We start from the raw sequence: 24586 nt of genomic DNA on the forward strand, positions 1-24586 counted from the left end.
CGGGTACTGACCTGGCTCACAGCTTCTAAGCTTCAGAGGGTTTTCAGTTGCGAGTTGAAAGGGGATGCAAGTGATGGAGCCGCTCGCTGCAAAAGCCACTGCATTGGCCGGGAATCGAACCCGGGCCTCCCGCGTGGCAGGCGAGAATTCTACCACTGAACCACCAATGCACGCTGTAAGGGTCTCCAAAAAAGACGCTTTTTTACCACTCTGTGCTGGATGTTGGGTCCCAAGGGAACTTCTGGACGAGTGAGAATTTTCTGCTATCAAAATTTGGTTTCGGAGACTTTTGGCAGCCTACAGATGCAGCCATTCAAAATGCACGGGCGATACCGCATTATTTTGCGGTACGCTGTACGCAGTCTACCGCAAGCTACCGGTAAATACCGCGAGTTACCGTAAATTCTCCTATAATACGACAAGCAAAATAATAGTATCCGGAATTTCCGCAAGGTGGAGCTAATAAAGCTCAACCTCTCATGTTTGAGCTGTGGCCATCAAAGTCTTTAACGAAGATATTACTAATAGTATTAATAATGAATGACCTTGGACAAGCTGTAAGTGTAAACTCAAAGTATTGCCCTGGTCAACATTCTTTTTTTCATCGACCGTCTTTGTAAAAGTAACACTACAGCATTTCGCAATCACGCATTTGTTTCCAATCATGCAAAGTACAGTAATTTTTGAGAATCGATTCACCATGCCTTTCACATGCTCATAAAAGAGATTGATTTAGGAACATAAACATATTACCGTATGAAAACTGTACTGTATACAGTATGTATATGTATATTTAATGTCTTAACTGTGCCCGTTTAAGTATTGAATATTCATATCTAATTTTACCACTGAAGGGAAATCTTAGTAGCTGAGCATAAAAAGAATAGGAGCATACTGCAACGCGTGTGAAGGCCATAAACGATATTAATTTTGGAACATAAACATACAGTATATGGCTGGTCTTGGTACTTTAAAGAAAACATACACGAAACATGGTTTCATTATGACCAGAATCGGTCTTGAGATATTTTTAACTTGATTTACAGTATTTGAGAGGTATGTCTTAACACCGATACTACAGTGCTTAAGTACTGCTCACGTATATGTTTCTAGGTTTATATTATGCATTTCATACGGTCAAATTACTTTTGAGCAACTAATAAGAAGCGCGAAACGGTATGCGTTTTAGTTTCGTTTTTGTGCTGGGACCCGTGGATTGATTAGAGATATCAAGTACATACAAGTCATTTTTTAAATGTTGTAGTTCGTCTTGAAAAAATGTTACGAGTACATCATCTATCAACAATTACACAGGTTCTGTTTCCATATTGCGGATTTTGGTTACGTAATATTATTTTCTAGATTTCACGTTGTGAATATATGATTTGGGCAAACAGAGCCGCAAAGAAGTACATTATGGGTTGTTGTTGGTTTTTTTTGCAGTTTTATCTAGAACAAGCGATGCTTAAACCTTTGTCTGATTCTTGTGAAACTATCCACACGACAGTTACAGTACCTAGGAGTTGACTTCAGTGATGTCACTGATGGGATGTTTCTAAAAATCCATCCTCTGTAAAACGTCTTCTCTAGTTGTCCTGCATATGTTTTCGCTAATGAAGCTGTGTGTTCTGAGCCTGGATCTCTACATTTCTGTATGAACCAGCTTAGAGGGCTAAAGACAGCTTGTGTTTAAATTGAGTGTAAGGCAATTTATGCTTCTAAAGTCATGGTCAGCATTTATTATTGTACTGTGCTGTAAACTTGTTCTGTGCCTAGTCACATTATTTTATAGCGTTTTTATAGTGTTATCAAATCCGGTGGCGCTGTGTGTTAGTTTCCTGACTCCCATGTCACATGGTCTGTGATTGAAACCTGTGAAACCGGTTTAATTCGTCACAGCCAGCACTCCGGCAGAGAGGGGGTTGTACTCGTAAAGTAGAAGCAGGCGAGATTTCCAGCGAAAGACACCTCCCCCCCACCCTCATACGATTCAAATTGTATTACAGCATTGTAATTACACATTGTAATTGTATTACACATTGTACACATGCTTAAAAGAGAAGAGAGAAAACGCAAGCCTTCTTCAGGTGTGAGGGTCTTCTGCTCAGAATGAAACGCTAAAATGTAATGTAGGCTCTGAATGGGTTCAATTATGATTTGGGCTTGATTAAGGTCGCTGCCTTTCATCTAAAACCCTACTTGAATCCTTCTAAACTAAAAATCAGTGTTAGTGAGTTCTAAATAAAGAGGTATCCAGGTAACAGTGAAACGGGCGGACAGTCTGGGGAGATCGCCCGTTTTCCATGTAAATAGTTCCCTGGTTCCGCACCCCTTGGTGTTTCTCTCGCTCTCTCTCGGGTCACCTGATCATTAGCTCGAAAGATTTCAGTGCTTTGTGTATATTCTAATGGTAGTGGGGGCAGGGTGTGTGGGAACAGGTTTGGTTGAAATTGCATTGGAGATCTATGTTCTTCACACCTGAAACATTTTCTCTGAAAGCATTTTCTTCGCAGTTTAACCGATCTTGTTACAGCATGTTACAGTTTACTATTATTAACCATATTAATTTTAAGTGCTTAATGCCATTTTTTGACCAGGCACGAATATTCTTAAGTCCATATCTTCGCAAGGGAATCAGTGCGAATTGCAAAACTAATTAAACTAAAACTACTAACTACTAACTAATACTAATTAAAACAAACCAGAAACGTGTTGTTCTGTCTAATGACATTACAAGTGGAAAGATTACAGATTTTAATCGTCTTTAATTTTGTTACGTTATACATTTTAGAAACGTTTCATCCATACAAACACCACAAAACTATTTTCGATTGTATTTCTGAATAGTATGTTACACTTAGTTCACTGTTTTAAATACATCTAATTAAGAAAGTTAGGTGTTAGCATAAACTATTAGCAATCAATAATATTAAATTTAGCACTGTAATAAGCTGTTGCACTTTCCCCCGCATCTTGTAAAAATATATTTTCATTGTTCAAATATACATTAAGTCTGACTATCATATAATAAGTTAAATACAAAACTAAAGAAAAAATAGGGTTAAATATAATTCAAAATATTTTGCTAACAATGTTAACTGTTTATGAATAATAAAATGTATTAACTAAGGAGTAGGATGGCACAGTTGTTAGTATGTTTTTTGTTTTGTTTCTTTTTCATAAATACAACAGTATTACCTGACGTCTCAGTGGCTTTCAAAATTAAATTATGCATGCAAACCTGTGAACTAGAAAGATAACTAAGATATCCATCCATTTATAATGGTGGCGAAGTGATTAGCATTGCTATCTTGCAGCACTGGGGTCCTAGGTTCAATTCCTGCCATCCTGTGTGTGTGGGGTTTACATGTTCTCTCTGGGTTACATGGTTTTTCTCCATATGTGTGATATGACTCCCTCTCGCACTCCAAAACATACTGGTAAGTTAATTGGTTTATGGGAAAACTGGCCCTGGTGTGTGTGTGTTTGTGTCTGTCTGTCCTGTGATGGACTGGCGCTACGTCCAGGGTGTATTCTGCCTTGTGTCCGTTGCTTACTGGGATAGGCTCCAAATCCTCTGTACTGGATAAAGAGATTAGAAATGGATGGAAGTAAAGGCACTGTGTGGATGGAACTATACACAGTGTTAGAAACCCACGATGAAATGGCAGCATCTCACTGAGAATAAAATATTTTATAGTGCTGGCTTAAGGAAACAGCCTTTCCACCTCTCTTGCACATCAGTATCCATACCTAGTTATTTAAACAAATTGCCTCTAATTATAAACATCTTAATATGCTGGCTCTGTGGATCCGCATTAGCTATGTTTGCCCATTCCTTCAATTCATGTGCATCCAACACACAGTTCAATGCCAGCAACTACACATAATCTAAAATACAATCCTTATTTCAGTATCTATGTAAACATATAGTCTGTTAACTTCATCTTCATCAAAAGTATGCCTAACCCCAATAGGAAGTGTTCTTGTTATAAGTGTATTCCTCAGCTTTCCCCAAATTATCTTCTTCTTGCCAACATCTCTAGTCTTTTATCCTGCAATAACTCAGCCAACACTTAAATCTCCAAAAGCTGCTTGTGTTAATTTCTTTAAATCACAAATATCATGTGTAAATACTGGCCATGTAATACTCTGCATTGTGGAATAATAGTTTATTTTAAAGTGAACTAGAGAAATCAAGAAAGGCTTTTTTTCTAGAATCAATAAATGCACATCCTGTTCACTGGGGAAATTAAATCCACACTGAGCAATCTTCAATATGTTCAGAATATGACAGCAAGAATCCTATTAGGGATGCATTACACCTGTTTTCAAGTCCTTTCACTGGTTACCTATCAGATTTCGAGTCAACTTCAAAATCCTTATCCTCCTTATATACTGTCCTACAACTGTTATTATTGATCACCGAATTATTGTACTTGACATGACTTCATTCAGCCTTTCCTGAACGTCTATGACAAGCAGAGAGAGTGCTGTTTCTGGTGCGATCTTTTGCAGCTGACATTTCACTGTTTCAAACGAACAAGAAATTAGATTGCTCATAAATCAGTTATTCTATATAAACACGCGTAATTGCCCTCCGAAAATCCTCTTTTTCTTGTTCGTTTTAGAGACCTTGATCGAAACTGATTTTAGATGTCAGAAAGGATTTATTTTCTCTGTATTTCCTACATTGCTTTGTCGAGATTTTAACTTTATATCTAACTTTATATCTAGGCTCAGATTTCAACTATAAATCGTACAGTAATTAATAGCAGTAAATACTGATGTTTTGCGCCCTCTTACCACAAAAATATATGTTTTGTAGTTGGGATTAACTTTATTTCGTACGCGTAGCTACTCCGATTCGGACACCGAACAGTTAAAGATGGCGGCAAATCAGACACCCAGAGGGGGGGGGGGGGCGTCTTCTCGCCTCCATAACTAAAATGCCAAATAGGAGTGGCTTAAGCGACATACACAGTCGTGTAACTGACAGTTTGAGGTAGCCTATCGTGTAAATTTCGCTTTGTTGCTGATAGGTTAAGCTTTCGAAACTCTGCCCCAAAGTCATGTGACTGATTTTTCGCCCTGTTTCGTTGGTTAAACGCAATGATCACAAGCACCACCATGGTAACTGGGATGTGTAGTTTTTAATTCCGTTTGAATTATAACTGTACGTACTGTCTTCATATTTGGCCAGGGCTTTAAAGAGAAGGCGCGCCAAAAAATTTCGGTGCCGTCGTCTCCGCTTTAAAGGTACCCCCGTGCTGGAAGAATTTGACCTCGGAACGTTTGCCCAGCGTAGGTATAGTGGACATAAAAACAAGAGTTCGCTGGCATTATATCCTAGAAGACACAGACCGGCACCAGACCGGTAAATGCTTGATGAACTAGGGATTGGACAGTTTCCAAGTGCTTGTACAATCGATGGAAATGTTCAAATAAATGTGCAAAAGAAATAAACAAAATAATCATTTATTTCTTTATCATATTGGCTAGCTAATGTCCTCTCTTTGCTAGTTAGTGGCTGTGTTTCTGCGTTGGGAAGCAACGGGTGACTGTTCTCAGGCGGAAGATGTAAACAGCTTAATTTTCGTGTTAAATAATTTTTAAAAATTAAAATTCATTCTATACAGCAATCACATATTTGGGTACCGTTTCATAAAACTTTCATGCTTAAAATGTTTAGGGAGAAATGGAAGACTGGTGTGTATTTTTTCTTTAAACTATCAAGACCAGCCATACACAGTACAGTTTATGTACATACAGTAATGTTTATGTTCCTAAATTAATATCGTTTATGACCTTCAGATGCGTTATGCTCCTCTTCTTTTTATGCTCAGCTACTAAAATTTCCCTTTAGTGGTAAAATTCCATATAAATATTCAAAACTAAGCGGATTGAAATGTGCACAGTAAAGACATTAAATGATTAAATCTTTTCACTACCAACCAATGCACCACAAGTGCCCCTGTCGGTCATTTTGGCCAGCCAATCACTTACCGCGGTGCCCTACGATGCCCTGCGGGTTGATTTCTGTACCACGGGTTTTTACCGCTCATTTTGAATGGCTGCATCTGTAGGTTGTCTCTCGCAGTGTTCAGGAATTGCATTCCGAAACTGAGTCAGATCAAAAGTTGTAAGAAAAGCACCTATGGTATCGGTTCTAACAGCTTTATTGATTCAATGTTAAAGGCCGGAAATGGGGCACAAGACACGCGACCGCAAAAAGCGTCGCCATCTGCTTCCAGCTGCAAAATGCCGTTTGCGGACGCTGAAGCATTTGAACTTGAACTTTATTGCCATATGTAACCGGTACTGGTACAATGGAATTCTTACTTACAGAAGGTCTCTTGATTGTAAAACAAGTGTAAAAAACAAGACAAAGTGCAAACAGTGCATCAAGACAATGTACAAACAAACAATAGACAATGTGCAAGTAAACATGTAGACATTTCTTTCCAAGGCAGCGGGTACAAGCGATCTCGCGTTTTAAAACCACCAGGAAAAGCAGAAAGGCACTTTTCCTTGCTTGCGCCGGCACACGACGACGTGAGGAGGACACCGTAGTCGGCAGGATTCGAACCTGCGCGGGGAGACCCCAATGGATTTCTAGTCCATCGCCTTAAACACTCGGCCACAACTACAGCGAGCCCCGCCGTTGTTGCGTTCTTGCTACAATCTCACATGGATCGCGAGGCGCCGGCGGAAACCTTTTTCAAAGTCGATCTCCATTAAAAAAAAAACCTTTCCAAAATACAAGCCTTGCAGACAGACACGCCTCAGAGGAATTAAGGGTTGCTTCATGTGGGAATGATATAGTCTCCCCGTCCGGACAGGAAAATGGCACTTTGTTAGACCCAAAAAAACAATCAACAACAGACAAATGTCTACAAGCATTTTAGAAGCCGCACTTGAAATAGCTCTTACATTCGTGTTAGACGCAGGAATCGCCTTTTTATTGACCCTCTTACGAACGCCATGGAAAGCAAAACAAAGCAAAGCAGAGCAGAACAAAACGAACAAAATAAAATCCTCACGTCCTGCACTTGAATATAATGCCGTTACGTGCCGAAGCGGTATTGGACGTCATCCTAGCACTGCAACCCGGGGCGTACGGTATATGGGAACGAGCACACGTCACGAATCGTCTCTAATCACTCCCTGCACTGTAAGGCGCCTTGAAGCGTGCACCCTCAACATTCATCTTTGCGCATCTGTGAAAGGTAAACTCTTGAGCAAACTCTGAACCAGACGCTCAAACTCCAGCTAGGATTAGGGGTAGCATTCCCACGCTACTTGAACATTTTGTTTACGCTCAGTTCTGGATTTTGGGAACTTTAGGACGAGTGGGACTTTTCTCCTATCTGTCAATTCGTTTTGTTTTGGAGACTCTTGGCTGTCTGTGTTGTACAGTGCAGCGTGAAGAAAACGTTTTCGAAAACTGTGCCGGCTCAAAAGTTGTAAGAAATCCTCTCCAGCTCTTTTAAGTCTCTTCAGTTTTGTCATTTAAAGTGAAACTAGATGTATAACTGGAGCCTCACTTATGCAAATGGTGAGGCTCCAGTTCGACATCTAGTTTCACTTTATATGACAGAAGTACGTCAGACTGCGCTGGACTGGGGGATCACTTCCGGTTATTTTTACCATCTTAAACATTTGAAATCCTCCCCTAGGCAATTGTGACACTTCATCTTGGCTCCACCTAGGACACTCTTCAATCTTCCATCACTTCTCTCTTCTCCCGCAACACTCTCGTCTGTCGGCAGTATGTGGCGTCTTTGCAAAACCACCAATCTCACCACAGTAACGGGTTTTGGCAAGAGCGGAGGAGACTGCCTGGCCCGAACGGGGATCGAACCCGCGACCTTGGCGTTATTAGCACCACGCTCTAACCAACTGAGCTAACAGGCCTCGTGCCTGCTGTCTTCGCTGTGCTGCAAAAAATGGAATTCAGAGAAATTTCTTTTGTCCTTCTTTGAATAGAAAGCCCTGCGATTCAGTGTACGGGCTTTCTCGTGCTGTTTAATGGTTCTTGTATCCCAAATCCTACACTGGCCTGAAGTGCCCCCCCATTTCACAGCATTTTTCAGCTGATTTCAAATGTACCTAAAGGAGAAGCATTATTGAAGACCATCAATTACCAAAAGCTTTTGGTGGTCACTTTTAATGACCACAGAGAGCTATGACCTCGGATTTACATCTCATCCAAAAGACGGCGCCTTTTTACCACACAGCGTCTCCGTCACTATACTGGGGCATTGGGACCCGCACAGACCTCAGGGTGAGTGCCCCACCGCTGGCTCCATTAACACCGCTTCCAGCTGTAAGCTTTGCTTTTCCCTGTAGGTCACCCTCATCCGGGTACTGACCTGGCTCACAGCTTCTAAGCTTCAGAGGGTTTTCAGTTGCGAGTTGAAAGGGGATGCAAGTGATGGAGCCGCTCGCTGCAAAAGCCACTGCATTGGCCGGGAATCGAACCCAGGCCTCCCGTGTGGCAGGCGAGAATTCGACCACTGAACCACCAATGCACGCTGTAAGGGTCTCCAAAAAAGACGCTTTTTTACCACTCTGTGCTGGATGTTGGGTCCTAAGGGAACTTCTGGACGAGTGAGAATTTTCTGCTATCAAAATTTGGTTTCGGAGACTTTTGGCAGCCTACAGATGCAGCCATTCAAAATGCACGGGCGATACCGCATTATTTTGCGGTACGCTGTACGCAGTCTACCGCAAGCTACCGGTAAATACCGCGAGTTACCGTAAATTCTCCTATAATACGACAAGCAAAATAATAGTATCCGGAATTTCCGCAAGGTGGAGCTAATAAAGCTCAACCTCTCGTGTTTGAGCTGTGGCCATCAAAGTCTTTAACGAAGATATTACTAATAGTATTAATAATGAATGACCTTGGACAAGCTGTAAGTGTAAACTCAAAGTATTGCCCTGGTCAACATTCTTTTTTTCATCGACCGTCTTTGTAAAAGTAACACCACAGCATTTCGCAATCACGCATTTGTTTCCAATCATGAAAAGTACAGTGATTCACCATGCCTTTCACATGCTCATAAAAGAGATTGATTTAGGAACATAAACATATTACCGTATGCAAACTGTACTGTATACAGTATGTATATGTATATTTAATGTCTTAACTGTGCCCGTTTAAGTATTGACTATTCATATCTAATTTTACCACTGAAGGGAAATCTTAGTAGCTGAGCATAAAAAGAATAGGAGCATACTGCAACGCGTGTGAAGGCCATAAACGATATTAATTTTGGAACATAAACATACAGTATATGGCTGGTCTTGGTACTTTAAAGAAAACATACACGAAACATGGTTTCATTATGACCAGAATCTGTCTTGAGATATTTTTAACTTGATTTACAGTATTTGAGAGGTATGTCTTAACATCGATACTACAGTGCTTAAGTACTGCTCACGTATATGTTTCTAGGTTTATATTATGCATTTCATACGGTCAAATTACTTTTGAGCAACTAATAAGAAGCGCGAAACGGTATGCGTTTTAGTTTCGTTTTTGTGCTGGGACCCGTGGATTGATTAGAGATACAGATGCAGCCATTCAAAGTGCGCGGCACAGACACCGCGGTACAGATACCGCAGGTATGATGACACGGCATACCGCGGTGCGTGATTGGTTGACCGACAGGGGCACTCGTGGTCCGTTGGTCTGTCGTAGAAAGACTTACTGTAAACGTCTTTACTGTGCCCGTTGTAGATATTGAATTTTACCACTGAAGGGAAATCTTAGTAGCTGAGCATAAAAAGAATAGGAGCATACTGTAACGCGTGTGAAGGCCATAAACGATATTAATTTTGGAACGTAAACATACAGTATATAGCTGGTCTTGGTACTTTAAAGAAAAAAATACACACCGTTATTCCATTTCTCCCTAAACATTGTAAGCTTCGAAGTCTTTAACTAACGTGATACCGGAGTCAACAAGCATACTTTTAGAATTTGATTAAAAGGGAATATAATATGGAATCGCGTATCTAAAGAATTTAATAACGGTATGATTATATCCGTGTACTGCGGCAGGGCTGTGTAGGGCTGTTTCGCCTGCCTGATCATGTGAGTTCTCTTGTAGCCTACTGGTCTAGGTGCGTGACTACCAACTGGTAGGTTGTGTGTTCGAATCCAGCTGGTGCTGAACTTTTATTTTAACAAACATTTCTTCGAAAAAATAGGTAAGCGATATTATGGACAATCAGTTGACTTTTATATTTCAAAATATCGCAACATGATCGATATTTGCGATATTTTGAACATATCTTCCCTTCTGACAGCGGTTCCCGCTTCTATTGTGTGTGTGTGTGCAACAGTAAATTTTTATAGAGAAATGGAGGCTGGACAGTATGCGTTACAATATAAACATTTATATTGATTTAAATCGTGTTCTGATTTAAATCGCAAACGCGTGTTTAATTATGTGTTTTTAATCATAATCAGGCTAATGCATTTCTACATTTTCTGTATGAACCAGCTTAGAGGTTCATACAGAAAGACAGCTTGTGTTTAAATTGAGTGTAAGGTAATTTATGCTTCTAAAGTCATGGTCAATATTATTGTACTGTGCTGTACTGTGTCACATTATTTTATAGCGTTTTTATTGCGTTATTAAATCCGGTGGCGCTGTGTTAGTTTCCTGACTCACATTATTTAAACTACCACATTGATCATTCATCTCTAAATAAACTTTATTTTATATAGCGTTTTAAGCGATTAGGTAATTAGATTGCTCATAAACCTAATCGCTTTTTCTACATAAACACAGCGTGATTGCTCTCTGAAAATGCTTTTCCTTTATTTTTAAAGTAGGCTCAGATTTCAACTATAGATCGTATTATTATAAACTTTCTTGGAAAAATGTATTTTATGTAAACCATGTTTGCTATTAATTCATTTAGGGCTAAAATACGTTCATTGTCTTCCAATCGAGTCGAGTTGACATTGGAAGCCTGCCACACCCGGACTGTTAAACCAACGCATTAGCACGTCAAAGCCCATTGAGCCAGTATTGGCTTTAGTATCCCCCCCTTCTCCCCTCAATTCAATTCAATTCAAGGTGTTTTATTTGCATGACAGATGGGTACAAGCAGTGTTGGGTATGTATATTGTAACGCTTACGGCAGACAGGCACTGTGTAAGAGCCGGCGCACCAGAGCAGCGCACCGAGGGAGCGTCTGCATTTCTAACTTAGTTTTTAAAATTAGTCAAGCAATATGAAGCATCTCCTTTTACTTAGTGCCTGAGCATAAAAAGAATAGGAGCATACTGCAACGCGTGTGAAGGCCATAAACGATATTAATTTTGGAACATAAACATACAGTATATGGCTGGTCTTGGTACTTTAAAGAAAAAAATACACACCAGTATTCCATTTCTCCCTAAACATTTTAAGCATCGAAGTCTTTAACTAACACGATACCGGAGTCAACAAGCATACTTTTAGAATTTGATTAAAAGGGAATATAATATGGAATCGCGTATCTCAAGAAATTAATAACGATATAATTATATTCATGTTGCAAAAGAACTGCAACGGACATAAAAACTCCCTTGCTTTTAACAGAGCGTTCCATAATTTCTAACTACGAAAATGCCAGGTGAAAGGATTTGTAAACATATTTTGTTAAAGCAAGTCAGTTTTTTCCGCAACACATAAAAGACATTTTTCCAAGAAAGTTTAGCCTTTGTCACTAATGAAATCACTAAATAAAGACATAAATATAGAAATCTTAAGATTTGTTCTATTTAATGTTGGTAGCAGGATGAACTGTCAGAGTGTATATTTTGTCGCAGAGTTGCTGCAAGATGTTAACAGTGAAAAAGGTATTTAGAAATGAGTTATTTCAAGATGAAAATTTTCAGAATAATTGCAAATCTAGCAGGATAGAGAAAGCACAGAAAACTGGCAGTTAGATTGATCAGATTAGTATGAAAAGTCATTTAGCAAAGGGAATTAGAAGAGTGACAAACTAGTATACTTTAGATCTTTTTTTCTGAACCAGGGACAATCTGATCATGTTTCCCTATAACAATAATAAAAAACTTTATTTGATATATCACCATTAAAGGTGGCATCTCAAAGCAATACAGTAGATGTAAAAACAGATGAAAGGACCACAGATTACAAAGTAAATGCATATAAGAAAGACAAGCAGTTAGAGGTGCTACCAAAATTAGAAAATGAAGCAGATACAGACACTAAGTCTTCTGAAAAGAAAGGTTCTGAGGTTAGATTTAAACTGGCCTTGGTGTGTGTGTGTTTGTGTCTGTCTGTCCTGTGATGGACTGGCGCTATGTCCAGGGTGTATTCTGCCTTGTGTCCGTCGCTTACTGGGATAGGCTCCAAATCCTCTGTACTGGATAAAGAGATTAGAAATGGATGGAAGTAAAGGCACTGTGTGGATGGAACTATACACAGTGTTAGAAACCCACTATGAAATGGCAGCATCTCACTGAGAATAAAACATTTTATTATTTTATTAAAATATTTTATATCTTAAGGAAACAGCCTTTCCACCTCTCTTGCACATCAGTATCCATACCTAGTTATTTAAACAAATTGCCTATAATTATAAACATCTTAATATGCTGGCTCTGTGGATCCGCATCAGCTATGTTTGCCCATTCCCTCAATTCATGTGCATCCAACACAGTTCAATGCCAGCAACTACACATAATCTAAAATACAATCCTTATTTCAGTATCTATGTAAACATATAGTCTGTTAACTTCATCATCTTCATCAAAAGTATGCCTAACCCCATTAGGAAGTGTTCTTGTTATAAGTGTATTCCTCAGCTTTCCCCAAACTATCTTCTTCTTGCCAACATCTCTAGTCTTTTATCCTGCAATAACTCAGCCAACACTTAAATCTCCAAAAGCTGCTTGTGTTAATTTCTTTAAATCACAAATATCATGTGTAAATACTGGCCATGTAATACTCTGCATTGTGGAATAATAGTTTATTTTAAAGGGAACTAGAGAAACTAAGAACTAGAGAAATCGAGTTTTTTTCTAGAATTAATAAATGCACATCCTGTTCACTGAGGAAATTAAATCCACACTGAGCAATCTTCAATATGTTCAGAATATGACAGCAAGAATCCTATCAGGGATGCATTACACCTGTTTTCAAGTCCTTGCACTGGTTACCTATCAGATTTCGAGTCAACTTCAAAATCCTTATCCTCCTTATATACTGTCCTACAACTGTTATTATTGATCTCCGAATTATTGTACTTGACATGACTTCATTCAGCCTTTCCTGAACGTCTATGACAGGCAGAGAGAGTGCTGTTTCTGGTGCGATCTTTTACAGCTGACATTTCACTGTTTTAAACGAACAAGAAATTAGATTGCTCATAAATCACTTATTCTATATAAACACAGCGTAATTGCCCTCCGAAAATCTTCTTTTTCTTGTTCGTTTTAGAGACCTTGATCGAAACTGATTTTAGATGTCAGAAAGGATTTATTTTCTCTGTATTTCCTACATTGCTTTGTCGAGATTTTAACTTTATATCTAACTTTATATCTAGGCTCAGATTTCAACTATAAATCGTACAGTAATTAATAGCAGTAAATACTGATGTTTATACATAAAAAAGTCATGCCTTGGAGTATAGACCCCCAAAGGAATGCCATAGACTCAAACTGCAAAATAAACACATACAGAAAGAAAGTATTTGTATTGTAATTGCAAATCCTGGTACTGTATGAGTGATTGGTATGACTTTCCTCATTACAAATCTCTTATTAGAATTTAAATTTCTCTGTAACTCCAGGTCAGAACAGAGAAAATGTAACTGCCTTAAGGAGTTTACGATTATGAAAAATAGAAGGATAAGCATGATACGTATGTCTTCTGTCATTTTCTAAGTCATGTTACTGAGCACCAAATCGTATTGAGAATATGAATCCATTTAAGGTTTATACCATTAAAGTAACGGTTTATTCCATGCTGAAAATGTTTGTACCAGACTTTTTTGAGGCCTGTTTAATTGTGTCTGAAGTCTGATGTTGTAAATTTTATTGTTAAAAAGATCCATGAAAATGTCACTACTAAAGTTAACTGGTACTGTTGGTACTGTAAGTGGCAAGTAGAGCTCATATTTTAGATTTTAAGGAAGCAACGGACACAAGGCAGAATACACCCTGGACATAGCGCCAGTCCATCACAGGACAGACAGACACAAACACACACACACCAGGGCCAGTTTTCCCATAAACCAATTAACTTACCAGTATGTTTTGGAGTGCGAGAGGGAGTCATATCACACATATGGAGAAAAACCATGTAACCCAGAGAGAACATGTAAACCCCACACACACAGGATGGCAGGAATTGAACCTAGGACCCCAGTGCTGCAAGATAGCAATGCTAACCACTTCGCCACCATTATAAATGGATGGATATCTTAGTTATCTTTCTAGTTCACAGGTTTGCATGCATAATTTAATTTTGAAAGCCACTGAGACATCAGGTACTACTGTTGTATTTATGAAAAAGAAACAAAACAAAAAACATACTAACAACTGTGCCATCCTACTCCTTAGCTAATACATTTTATTATTCATAAACAGTTAACATTGTTAGCAAAATATTTTGAATTATATTTAACCCTATTTTTTCTTTAGTTTTGTATTTAACTTATTATATGATAGTCAGACTTAATGTATATTTGAACAATGAAAATATATTTTTACAAGATTTTACATTAAGCACTTAAAATTAATATGGTTAATAATAGTAAACTGTAACATGCTGTAACAAGATCGGTTAAACTGCGAAGAAAATGCTTTCAGAGAAAATGTTTCAGGTGTGAAGAACATAGATCTCCAATGCAATTTCAACCAAACCTGTTCCCACACACCCTGCCCCCACTACCATTAGAATATACACAAAGCACTGAAATCTTTCGAGCTAATGATCAGGTGACCCGAGAGAGAGAGCGAGAGAAACACCAAGGGGTGCGGAACCAGGGAACTATTTACATGGAAAACGGGCGATCTCCCCAGACTGTCCGCCCGTTTCACTGTTACCTGGATACCTCTTTATTTAGAACTCACTAACACTGATTTTTAGTTTAGAAGGATTCAAGTAGGGTTTTAGATGAAAGGCAGCGACCTTAATCAAGCCCAAATCACAATTGAACCCATTCAGAGCCTACATTACATTTTAGCGTTTCATTCTGAGCAGAAGACCCTCACACCTGAAGAAGGGGGAGGTGTTTTTCGCTGGAAATCTCGCCTGCTTCTACTTTACAACTGGAGTGCTGGCTGTGACGAATTAAACCGGTTTTACAAGTTTCAATCACAGACCATGTGACATGGGAGTCAGGAAACTCCACCGGATTTGATAACGCTATAAAAACGCTATAAAATAATGTGACTTGGCACAGAACAAGTTTACAGCACAGTTCAATAATAAATGCTGACCATGACTTTAGAAGCATAAATTGCCTTACACTCAATTTAAACACAAGCTGTCTTTAGCCCTCTAAGCTGGTTCATACAGAAATGTAGAGATCCAGGCTCAGAACACACAGCTTCATTAGCGAATACATATGCAGGACAACTAGAGAAGACGTTTTACAGAGGATGGATTTTTAGAAACATCCCATCAGTGACATCACTGAAGTCAACTCCTAGGTACTGTAACTGTCGTGTGGATAGTTTCACAAGAATCAGACAAAGGTTTAAGCATCACTTGTTCTAGATAAAACTGCATAAAAAAAACAACAACCCATAATGTACTTCTTTGCGGCTCTGTTTGCCCAAATCATATATTCACAACGAGAAATCTAGAAAATAATATTACGTAACCAAAATCCGCAATATGGAAACAGAACCTGTGTAATTGTTGATAGATGATGTACTCGGAACATTTTTTCAAGACGAACTACAACATTTAAAAAATGACTTGTATGTACTTGATATCTCTAATCAATCCACGGGTCCCAGCACGAAACGAAACTAAAACGCATACCGTTTCGCGCTTCTTATTAGTTGCTCAAAAGTAATTTGACCTTATGAAATGCATAATATAAACCTAGAAACATATACGTGAGCAGTACTTAAGCACTGTAGTATCGGTGTTAAGACATACCTCTCAAATACTGTAAATCAAGTTAAAAATATCTCAAGACAGATTCTGGTCATAATGAAACCATGTTTCGTGTATGTTTTCTTTAAAGTACCGAGACCAGCCATATACTGTATGTTTATGTTCCAAAATTAATATCGTTTATGGCCTTCACACGCGTTGCAGTATGCTCCTATTCTTTTTATGCTCAGCTACTAAGATTTCCCTTCAGTGGTAAAATTAGATATGAATAGTCAATACTTAAACGGGCACAGTTAAGACATTAAATATACATATACATACTGTATACAGTACAGTTTGCATACGGTAATATGTTTATGTTCCTAAATCAATCTCTTTTATGAGCATGTGAAAGGCATGATGAATCACTGTACTTTTCATGATTGGAAACAAATGCGTGATTGCGAAATGCTGTGGTGTTACTTTTACAAAGATGGTCAATGAAAAAAAAAATGTTGACCAGGGCAATACTTTGAGTTTACACTTACAGCTTGTCCAAGGTCATTCATTATTAATACTATTAGTAATATCTTCGTTAAAGACTTTGATGGCCACAGCTCAAACATGAGAGGTTGAGCTTTATTAGCTCCACCTTGCGGAAATTCCGGATACTATTATTTTGCTTGTCGTATTATAGGAGAATTTACGGTAACTCGCGGTATTTACCGGTAGCTTGCGGTAGACTGCGTACAGCGTACCGCAAAATAATGCGGTATCGCCCGCGCATTTTGAATGGCTGCATCTGTATCAAGTACATACAAGTCATTTTTTAAATGTTGTAGTTCGTCTTGAAAAAATGTTACGAGTACATCATCTATCAACAATTACACAGGTTCTGTTTCCATATTGCGGATTTTGGTTACGTAATATTATTTTCTAGATTTCACGTTGTGAATATATGATTTGGGCAAACAGAGCCGCAAAGAAGTACATTATGGGTTGTTGTTGTTTTTTTTTTAGTTTTATCTAGAACAAGCGATGCTTAAACCTTTGTCTGATTCTTGTGAAACTATCCACACGACAGTTACAGTACCTAGGAGTTGACTTCAGTGATGTCACTGATGGGATGTTTCTAAAAATCCATCCTCTGTAAAACGTCTTCTCTAGTTGTCCTGCATATGTTTTCGCTAATGAAGCTGTGTGTTCTGAGCCTGGATCTCTACATTTCTGTATGAACCAGCTTAGAGGGCTAAAGACAGCTTGTGTTTAAATTGAGTGTAAGGCAATTTATGCTTCTAAAGTCATGGTCAGCATTTATTATTGTACTGTGCTGTAAACTTGTTCTGTGCCTAGTCACATTATTTTATAGCGTTTTTATAGTGTTATCAAATCCGGTGGCGCTGTGTGTTAGTTTCCTGACTCCCATGTCACATGGTCTGTGATTGAAACCTGTGAAACCGGTTTAATTCGTCACAGCCAGCACTCCGGCAGAGAGGGGGTTGTACTCGTAAAGTAGAAGCAGGCGAGATTTCCAGCGAAAGACACCTCCCCCCCACCCTCATACGATTCAAATTGTATTACAGCATTGTAATTACACATTGTAATTGTATTACACATTGTACACATGCTTAAAAGAGAAGAGAGAAAACGCAAGCCTTCTTCAGGTGTGAGGGTCTTCTGCTCAGAATGAAACGCTAAAATGTAATGTAGGCTCTGAATGGGTTCATTTATGATTTGGGCTTGATTAAGGTCGCTGCCTTTCATCTAAAACCCTACTTGAATCCTTCTAAACTAAAAATCAGTGTTAGTGAGTTCTAAATAAAGAGGTATCCAGGTAACAGTGAAACGGGCGGACAGTCTGGGGAGATCGCCCGTTTTCCATGTAAATAGTTCCCTGGTTCCGCACCCCTTGGTGTTTCTCTCGCTCTCTCTCGGGTCACCTGATCATTAGCTCGAAAGATTTCAGTGCTTTGTGTATATTCTAATGGTAGTGGGGGCAGGGTGTGTGGGAACAGGTTTGGTTGAAATTGCATTGGAGATCTATGTTCTTCACACCTGAAACATTTTCTCTGAAAGCATTTTCTTCGCAGTTTAACCGATCTTGTTACAGCATGTTACAGTTTACTATTATTAACCATATTAATTTTAAGTGCTTAATGCCATTTTTTGACCAGGCACGAATATTCTTAAGTCCATATCTTCGCAAGGGAATCAGTGTGAATTGCAAAACTAATTAAATTAAAACTACTAACTACTAACTAATACTAATTAAAACAAACCAGAAACGTGTTGTTCTGTCTAATGACATTACAAGTGGAAAGATTACAGATTTTAATCGTCTTTAATTTTGTTACGTTATACATTTTAGAAATGTTTCATCCATACAAACACCACAAAACTATTTTCGATTGTATTTCTGAATAGTATGTTACACTTAGTTCACTGTTTTAAATACATCTAATTAAGAAAGTTAGGTGTTAGCATAAACTATTAGCAATCAATAATATTAAATTTAGCACTGTAATAAGCTGTTGCACTTTCCCCCGCATCTTGTAAAAATATATTTTCATTGTTCAAATATACATTAAGTCTGACTATCATATAATAAGTTAAATACAAAACTAAAGAAAAAATAGGGTTAAATATAATTCAAAATATTTTGCTAACAATGTTAACTGTTTATGAATAATAAAATGTATTAACTAAGGAGTAGGATGGCACAGTTGTTAGTATGTTTTTTGTTGTGTTTCTTTTTCATAAATACAACAGTAGTACCTGATGTCTCAGTGGCTTTCAAAATTAAATTATGCATGCAAACCTGTGAACTAGAAAGATAACTAAGATATCCATCCATTTATAATGGTGGCGAAGTGGTTAGCATTGCTATCTTGCAGCACTGGGGTCCTAGGTTCAATTCCTGCCATCCTGTGTGTGTGGGGTTTACATGTTCTCTCTGGGTTACATGGTTTTTCTCCATATGTGTGATATGACTCCCTCTCGCACTCCAAAACATACTGGTAAGTTAATTGGTTTATGGGAAAACTGGCCCTGGTGTGTGTGTGTTTGTGTCTGTCTGTCCTGTGATGGACTGGCGCTACGTCCAGGGTGTATTCTGCCTTGTGTCCGTTGCTTACTGGGATAGGCTCCAAATCCTCTGTACTGGATAAAGAGATTAGAAATGGATGGAAGTAAAGGCACTGTGTGGATGGAACTATACACAGTGTTAGAAACCCACGATGAAATGGCAGCATCTCACTGAGAATAAAATATTTTATAGTGCTGGCTTAAGGAAACAGCCTTTCCACCTCTCTTGCACATCAGTATCCATACCTAGTTATTTAAACAAATTGCCTCTAATTATAAACATCTTAATATGCTGGCTCTGTGGATCCGCATCAGCCCATGTTTGCCCATTCCTTCAATTCATATGCATCCAACACACAGTTCAATGCCAGCAACTACACATAATCTAAAATACAATCCTTATTTCAGTATCTATGTAAACATATAGTCTGTTAACTTCATCTTCATCAAAAGTATGCCTAACCCCAATAGGAAGTGTTCTTGTTATAAGTGTATTCCTCAGCTTTCCCCAAATTATCTTCTTCTTGCCAACATCTCTAGTCTTTTATCCTGCAATAACTCAGCCAACACTTAAATCTCCAAAAGCTGCTTGTGTTAATTTCTTTAAATCACAAATATCATGTGTAAATACTGGCCATGTAATACTCTGCATTGTGGAATAATAGTTTATTTTAAAGTGAACTAGAGAAATCAAGAATGGCTTTTTTTCTAGAATCAATAAATGCACATCCTGTTCACTGGGGAAATTAAATCCACACTGAGCAATCTTCAATATGTTCAGAATATGACAGCAAGAATCCTATCAGGGATGCATTACACCTGTTTTCAAGTCCTTGCACTGGTTACCTATCAGATTTCGAGTCAACTTCAAAATCCTTATCCTCCTTATATACTGTCCTACAACTGTTATTATTGATCACCGAATTATTGTACTTGACATGACTTCATTCAGCCTTTCCTGAACGTCTATGACAAGCAGAGAGAGTGCTGTTTCTGGTGCGATCTTTTGCAGCTGACATTTCACTGTTTTAAACGAACAAGAAATTAGATTGCTCATAAATCAGTTATTCTATATAAACACAGCGTAATTGCCCTCCGAAAATCCTCTTTTTCTTGTTCGTTTAGAGACCTTGATCGAAACTGATTTTAGATGTCAGAAAGGATTTATTTTCTCTGTATTTCCTACATTGCTTTGTCGAGATTTTAACTTCATATCTAACTTTATATCTAGGCTCAGATTTCAACTATAAATCGTACAGTAATTAATAGCAGTAAATACTGATGTTTTGCGCCCTCTTACCACAAAAATATATGTTTTGTAGTTGGGATTAACTTTATTTCGTACGCGTAGCTACTCCGATTCGGACACCGAACAGTTAAAGATGGCGGCAAATCAGACACCCAGAGGGGGGGGGGGGGGCGTCTTCTCGCCTCCATAACTAAAATGCCAAATAGGAGTGGCTTAAGCGACATACACAGTCGTGTAACTGACAGTTTGAGGTAGCCTATCGTGTAAATTTCGCTTTGTTGCTGATAGGTTAAGCTTTCGAAACTCTGCCCCAAAGTCATGTGACTGATTTTTCGCCCTGTTTCGTTGGTTAAACGCAATGATCACAAGCACCACCATGGTAACTGGGATGTGTAGTTTTTAATTCCGTTTGAATTATAACTGTACGTACTGTCTTCATATTTGGCCAGGGCTTTAAAGAGAAGGCGCGCCAAAAAATTTCGGTGCCGTCGTCTCCGCTTTAAAGGTACCCCCGTGCTGGAAGAATTTGACCTCGGAACGTTTGCCCAGCGTAGGTATAGTGGACATAAAAACAAGAGTTCGCTGGCATTATATCCTAGAAGACACAGACCGGCACCAGACCGGTAAATGCTTGATGAACTAGGGATTAGACAGTTTCCGAGTGCTTGTACAATCGATGGAAATGTTCAAATAAATGTGCAAAAGAAATAAACAAAATAATCATTTATTTCTTTATCATATTGGCTAGCTAATGTCCTCTCTTTGCTAGTTAGTGGCTGTGTTTCTGCGTTGGGAAGCAACGGGTGACTGTTCTCAGGCGGAAGATGTAAACAGCTTAATTTTCGTGTTAAATAATTTTTAAAAATTAAAATTCATTCTATACAGCAATCACATATTTGGGTACCGTTTCATAAAACTTTCATGCTTAAAATGTTTAGGGAGAAATGGAAGACTGGTGTGTATTTTTTCTTTAAACTATCAAGACCAGCCATACACAGTACAGTTTATGTACATACAGTAATGTTTATGTTCCTAAATTAATATCGTTTATGACCTTCAGATGCGTTATGCTCCTCTTCTTTTTATGCTCAGCTACTAAAATTTCCCTTTAGTGGTAAAATTCCATATAAATATTCAAAACTAAGCGGATTGAAATGTGCACAGTAAAGACATTAAATGATTAAATCTTTTCACTACCAACCAATGCACCACGAGTGCCCCTGTCGGTCATTTTGGCCAGCCAATCACTTACCGCGGTGCCCTACGATGCCCTGCGGGTTGGTTACTGTACCACGGGTTTTTACCGCTCATTTTGAATGGCTGCATCTGTAGGTTGTCTCTCGCAGTGTTCAGGAATTGCATTCCGAAACTGAGTCAGATCAAAAGTTGTAAGAAAAGCACCTATGGTGTCGGTTCTAACAGCTTTATTGATTCGATGTTAAAGGCCGGAAATGGGGCACAAGACACGCGACCGCAAAAAGCGTCGCCATCTGCTTCCAGCTGCAAAATGCCGTTTGCGGACGCTGAAGCATTTGAACTTGAACTTTATTGCCATATGTAACCGGTACTGGTACAATGGAATTCTTACTTACAGAAGGTCTCTCGATTGTAAAACAAGTGTAAAAAACAAGACAAAGTGCAAACAGTGCATCAAGACAATGTACAAACAAACAATAGACAATGTGCAAGTAAACATGTAGACATTTCTTTCCAAGGCAGCGGGTACAAGCGATCTCGCGTTTTAAAACCACCAGGAAAAGCAGAAAGGCACTTTTCCTTGCTTGCGCCGGCACACGACGACGTGAGGAGGACACCGTAGTCGGCAGGATTCGAACCTGCGCGGGGAGACCCCAATGGATTTCTAGTCCATCGCCTTAAACACTCGGCCACAACTACAGCGAGCGCCGCCGTTGTTGCGTTCTTGCTACAATCTCACATGGATCGCGAGGCTCCGGCGGAAACCTTTTTCAAAGTCGATCTCCATTAAAAAAAAGAAGCCGCACTTGAAATAGCTCTTACATTCGTGTTAGACGCAGGAATCGCCTTTTTATTGACCCTCTTACGAACGCCATGGAAAGCAAAACAAAGCAAAGCAGAGCAGAACAAAACGAACAAAATAAAACCCTCACGTCCTGCACTTGAATATAATGCCGTTACGTGCCGAAGCGGTATTGGACGTCATCCTAGCACTGCAACCCGGGGCGTACGGTATATGGGAACGAGCACACGTCACGAATAGTCTCTAATCACTCCCTGCACTGTAAGGCGCGTTGAAGCGTGCACCCTCAACATTCATCTTTGCGCATCTGTGAAAGGTAAACTCTTGAGCAAACTCTGAACCAGACGCTCAAACTCCAGCTAGGATTAGGGGTAGCATTCCCACGCTACTTGAACACTTTGTTTACGCTCAGTTCTGGATTTTGGGAACTTTAGGACGAGTGGGACTTTTCTCCTATCTGTCAATTCGTTTTGTTTTGGAGACTCTTGGCTGTCTGTGTTGTACAGTGCAGCGTGAAGAAAACGTTTTCGAAAACTGTGCCGGCTCAAAAGTTGTAAGAAATCCTCTCCAGCTCTTTTAAGTCTCTTCAGTTTTGTCATTTAAAGTGAAACTAGATGTATAACTGGAGCCTCACTTATGCAGATGGTGAGGCTCCAGTTCGACATCTAGTTTCACTTTATATGACAGAAGTACGTCAGACTGCGCTGGACTGGGGGATCACTTCCGGTTATTTTTACCATCTTAAACATTTGGAATCCTCCGCTAGGCAATTGTGACACTTCATCTTGGCTCCACCTAGGACACTCTTCAATCTTCCATCACTTCTCTCTTCTCCCGCAACACTCTCGTCTGTCGGCAGTATGTGGCGTCTTTGCAAAACCACCAATCTCACCACAGTAACGGGTTTTGGCAAGAGCGGAGGAGACTGCCTGGCCCGAACGGGGATCGAACCCGCGACCTTGGCGTTATTAGCACCACACTCTAACCAACTGAGCTAACAGGCCTCGTGCCCGCTGTCTTCGCTGTGCTGCAAAAAATGGAATTCAGAGAAATTTCTTTTGTCCTTCTTTGAATAGAAAGCCCTGCGATTCAGTGTACGGGCTTTCTCGTGCTGTTTAATGGTTCTTGTATCCCAAATCCTACACTGGCCTGAAGTGCCCCCCCATTTCACAGCATTTTTCAGCTGATTTCAAATGTACCTAAAGGAGAAGCATTATTGAAGACCATCAATTACCAAGAGCTTTTGTCAAATGTTTTGGTGGTCACTTTTAATGACCACAGAGAGCTATGACCTCGGATTTACATCCAAAAGACGGCGCCTTTTTACCACACAGCGTCTCCGTCACTATACTGGCGCATTGGGACCCGCACAGACCTCAGGGTGAGTGCCCCACCGCTGGCTCCATTAACACCGCTTCCAGCTGTAAGCTTTGCTTTTCCCTGTAGGTCACCCTCATCCGGGTACTGACCTGGCTCACAGCTTCTAAGCTTCAGAGGGTTTTCAGTTGCGAGTTGAAAGGGGATGCAAGTGATGGAGCCGCTCGCTGCAAAAGCCACTGCATTGGCCGGGAATCGAACCCGGGCCTCCCGCGTGGCAGGCGAGAATTCTACCACTGAACCACCAATGCACGCTGTAAGGGTCTCCAAAAAAGACGCTTTTTTACCACTCTGTGCTGGATGTTGGGTCCCAAGGGAACTTCTGGACGAGTGAGAATTTTCTGCTATCAAAATTTGGTTTCGGAGACTTTTGGCAGCCTACAGATGCAGCCATTCAAAATGCACGGGCGATACCGCATTATTTTGCGGTACGCTGTACGCAGTCTACCGCAAGCTACCGGTAAATACCGCGAGTTACCGTAAATTCTCCTATAATACGACAAGCAAAATAATAGTATCCGGAATTTCCGAAAGGTGGAGCTAATAAAGCTCAACCTCTCATGTTTGAGCTGTGGACATCAAAGTCTTTAACGAAGATATTACTAATAGTATTAATAATGAATGACCTTGGACAAGCTGTAAGTGTAAACTCAAAGTATTGCCCTGGTCAACATTCTTTTTTTCATCGACCGTCTTTGTAAAAGTAACACTACAGCATTTCGCAATCACGCATTTGTTTCCAATCATGCAAAGTACAGTAATTTTTGAGAATCGATTCACCATGCCTTT

The 24586-nt window shown here is 39.4% G+C and overlaps 4 non-coding genes across 4 annotated transcripts; all 4 read right to left on the bottom strand.

Annotated features, from left to right (window-relative positions):
* Nucleotides 1–99: 99 nt before the first annotated feature.
* trnag-gcc (transfer RNA glycine (anticodon GCC)) lies at nt 100–170 on the bottom strand. Its single transcript has one exon. It is a non-coding gene; the product is annotated as a tRNA-Gly (tRNA).
* A 7673-nt stretch (nt 171–7843) lies between these two features.
* On the bottom strand, nt 7844–7917 carry trnai-aau (transfer RNA isoleucine (anticodon AAU)). The gene has a single exon. It is a non-coding gene; the product is annotated as a tRNA-Ile (tRNA).
* A 15433-nt stretch (nt 7918–23350) lies between these two features.
* trnai-aau (transfer RNA isoleucine (anticodon AAU)) lies at nt 23351–23424 on the bottom strand. Its single transcript has one exon. It is a non-coding gene; the product is annotated as a tRNA-Ile (tRNA).
* A 553-nt stretch (nt 23425–23977) lies between these two features.
* trnag-gcc (transfer RNA glycine (anticodon GCC)) lies at nt 23978–24048 on the bottom strand. Its single transcript has one exon. It is a non-coding gene; the product is annotated as a tRNA-Gly (tRNA).
* Nucleotides 24049–24586: the final 538 nt, after the last annotated feature.

The sequence above is a fragment of the Atractosteus spatula genome, chromosome 27 (assembly GCF_055471065.1).
Source record: "Atractosteus spatula isolate fAtrSpa1 chromosome 27, fAtrSpa1.hap1, whole genome shotgun sequence".
NCBI lineage: Eukaryota > Metazoa > Chordata > Actinopteri > Semionotiformes > Lepisosteidae > Atractosteus > Atractosteus spatula.